This window comes from Lipotes vexillifer, unplaced genomic scaffold, assembly GCF_000442215.2.
Source record: "Lipotes vexillifer unplaced genomic scaffold, Lipotes_vexillifer_v1.1 scaffold534, whole genome shotgun sequence".
Taxonomy (NCBI): Eukaryota; Metazoa; Chordata; class Mammalia; order Artiodactyla; family Lipotidae; genus Lipotes; species Lipotes vexillifer.
Window position 1 is genome coordinate 4,305,896 of NW_006787833.1, and position 3,915 is coordinate 4,309,810.

The 3,915-nt window shown below is 40.4% G+C and overlaps 1 pseudogene; it reads right to left on the minus strand.

Moving 5' to 3' along the window:
• Positions 1-3,353: 3,353 nt before the first annotated feature.
• LOC103089102 (vacuolar protein-sorting-associated protein 36-like) overlaps positions 3,354-3,915 on the minus strand; it is a 1,266-nt pseudogene continuing 704 nt past the window's right edge.

Sequence of the window (3,915 nt, forward strand, 5' to 3'; positions counted from 1 at the left end):
AACCCCTGTGCCACCAGGGAAGCCCAATATGTAGTTTTTTAATTATATATTCTACTTACTATATTCGTAAAATATTCATACCCATGTATAACTCTACAGGCATTTGAATTGTAAGATTATATAAAGATTTCCAAGGACCATTTTGAGCATGCTTGATTCCATCCTTAGCACAGCCCTAAAAACCCACCCACCTTCTGAGCTGTGACTGTATTGTACCACAGTGGAAACTCTGAGACTTTTGGGCAAAGGAGAATCATTTTAAGTATTTGAGCATGAGAGTGACAGCATGATAAATCCATGGCTGGTCGGTTTAGTCTGGTAACAGGGAACAAGAGATAGTACATTCACATAAACATACACAGTCAATCAACAGTGGAATTCATGTCAAGAATTTAAAAAAAGTTTGTGAGCCATTTCCCATCGTTTTAAAACAACTAAAATAGTAAGAGCTTGAGGTCATAAATATTTATAATCAACTCCTGATTATAAAATCTAAAAGAAAAAATCTTAACACATGGGCTTATTCTGACTAAAGGGTTATCATTTTAATCAATTTTTCAAAGAGTATTTAAAAAGAACACCTAGTTAAGAAAAAATCATTTTTAAATTTTGCAGTATTGGCAAAGTGATTGGTATACATTAATACCAATCATTTAACACTGAAAACATTCTTGTACAATGTAAAAAATTTTTTGACAGTATGTGACTAGAAATATTCCATTACCATAAAGCTACAAACAGATTTATGCTCCTAAGAGCAAAGTTAGAAAAGCAAAAATAATACTATAACACTGATTAGCACCAAGACACAACTTTTTTGCACTTAGGGCCTGATTGGTTGTATTTAAACATAACCTCTACCAAAAAGGACCAAAATGACACCTTATTTGGTAAAAACAAAGAAAAAAGGATAAAAATATACACACTGAGGTCTGGAAACTGAAGAATGCCCACTTTAAAACAATAAAATCAATCATACCTGTTTTTTAGCTAATGTGACATTTGCAAAATATATGCATGTCACTTTTCTTCCTCTTTAGTTCACTTTTACAATTCAGACTGCCCCATTTTTTGTTAATGTGTTGTCACACTAGTGTAAATAAATATTCTGAATTATAGGAGTTTGCCATAATGAATCCAGACCATTGGAGCCAGACCCAGTGGCTCAAGCAATCTTAGTTGCAGCTCATTCCAACTAGTGAAACACATTATTTATCTGTGTAGTTTTAAAAAACCTTAGCTAGATGAGGGGTGTGTGTGTGTGTGTGTGTGTGTGTGTGCATGTCTGTGTGTCTGTACACATACAAGTTTGCCAGGGCAGTGGGAGAGTGTCTGCATCCCAGAGAGAGAAGTGATATACAAGCAACCGTACACAATGGCCCGAAAGACTTGGGCACAGACACCGAATTTCCCCCCAAACAAACCTGAGGCTGAGCAATGGGGGAATTAAAGGATCTGTCCTCACAACGTGGAATCAGTGAGAGGTTCGGAAAACTAAGACTAAGGCAGGATGCCTCGGCCACAACATTCCCATGACACTGGAGGATGTGAAGCAGTGACAGGGTTCAGGCAGGGATCAGGGACTGACTCTGGCTGCACTTGGAGGGATTCCCTGGGTCTGTAGCTGAGGATCCCTGGACCTTCCCCAAAGGGCATTGGCAGTGGCCCTCCACCTCTTAGCGAGGATGTCTCACGGATCCCAGGGTCTGAGCCTGGGTATCCCTGCCTCCCGGTCTCAGAGGTTCTCTCAGTACAGATACTATCCCTTCTAGAGGCTTGGCCAAGACCCATCACTACCTTCCACTGCCAACTCAGTCTTAGAAAGGGGTTCTCCTTCTGTCTCTGTGGGGTCCCTGAGTTTGAGGTAATGCCAACGTACCGTACGCTGTGTGGCAGTAACAAAGTCAGGCAGTCCACTGGAAAGCTCAAGCAATCTAGATTCAATATATTAGCCTGTTTCTGTTATCTCAGTAATACTTTTTAGCGAGATAGTTTCTCCATACAACTTGTAATGTGTGGGGTAAAGGAAAAAAATATTGCTAGAATATGATAGAAAGATTTTAAAAGTTCAGCACTGAAACTCCTTCTTTAGGGAAGGAAAAGGAGACTTATTATGTTCCCACTCTCTTTTCCATCCTTGGCTTTGAGGTACAAGAGCACCAAGTTTCCTGTAGAGCGTGTTAAAGGTTGTCCCGGTCCCTCTACCCACAAAACAATCCTAGGGAAATCCTGAAGCGTCTACTTCCCAAATCTGTAACCATATCTCTGGGCATTCACTTTCAAAATCCATAGCACTTTTAAAACAAAATGACATAGTTGCATTCTTTAAAAGCCAGCCATGAAATAATCACTTAAAAAAAAAGAAACTAGTCAGATTATATATACATAAGTCAGATAAAATTCTCTCTCTCTTTTTAAAAATTAATTAATTAATTGATTTATGGCTGCGTTGGGCCTTCATTGCTGTGAGCAGGCTTTCTCTAGTTGCGGCAAGCGGGGGCTACTCTTCCTTGCGGTGCGCGGGCTTCATTGTGGTGGCTTCTCTTTTTGGGGAGCACAACTGCTCTAGGTGCGCAGGCTACAGTAGTTGGGACACACGGGCTTCAGTAGTTGTGGCACACAGGCTCAGTAGTTGTGGCTTAGTTGCTCCACAGCATGTGGGATCTTCCCAGACCAGGGCTTGAACCCGTGTCCCCCGCATTGGCAGGTAGATTCTTAACCACTGTGCCACCAGGGAAGCTCTCTCTCTCTTTTTAAGGTGCTTTGTTTGGTCTGCTGAAGACATGCCTATGGCTGCTTCTAAAAGCCCTTAGGGGGAGCCTCAGATGATATCCTGCAGTTGGATATTTTGCTCCAGTGTTTTCAGGTTCTTAAACTACACTGTAGGTATAAGTTGTTGGATGAAAATCCCCCAAAATGTGCACACTAAATGCAGAGAAAAACCTCATTTATAATTCAGGTGAATTTTCACCACACCAAAATAATGATCAAACCTGTTCAAACATGTAACTTCTCTCTTTTTTCCCCCATGAACTAAATTCTCTTCTTTAAAAAATGGTCAGATTTGAAGATCAAGTTAAAATCCACCATATTTCAAGTTAAACTCTGAGGGTTTCTATACAACTGTAGCATGATTTCAAATTCATATTGGCATTCATCTTTCTATATTTTCCTATATTTATCCTAAAGAGGCTTCCTGGATCATAATATTTACGTAGAAATTAAAAGCGTTTTATATTGTACTGCGATGTTCCAGTAAATTCTGTTTATCAGGGTTTACCCTTAGCTCAATGTCATACAACTTCTGCATGAGGCAAGTATACCGGTAACAAGTTATTTCAAATACAAAACTCTTAGCTCTGTGTCATAATTAAATTTGGGTAAAACTGCAAGCCTTCCACTGAATCATCTTGGCAAGAAGCAACCTTTCTTTAGCCAGGAGGACAGACATTCCCACAGGCTTAGCAAATTCTTCTGATGTTAGAGATCCCTTTTCTGAAACCGTCTCCAAGGCTGAGGCCACCATTTACTTCTCCTTGTGGGACTGAAGTTCAATTACCATGATGCCACTGTCAAACACACGGAGCCTGAGAGGTAATTTCAGGACTTCCAGCATCTTGCATGCATTCACTAAATCTTCTGGTGAGAGCAATTCCATTCCTCGAGCTCAGTTTACTAAACAGTACACCTCTGTGAGTGACATTATTCTCCCTCATTCCTCCAAAGGCGCCTGCAATATTCCAGCCAGCTGTTTGGCCAGCTGCATGTGGTACTGTGTGCCTGAGCCGTAGGTTTCCCTGGTAACCGGGTTAGCTATTCCCATGCTCAGCAAATAGGATTTAAACCTGATGGTCTCGTCTTCTGTGATGTCACCTTGCTTCTCTTTAATCTTTTTTTTTTTTTTTTTTTTTCTTT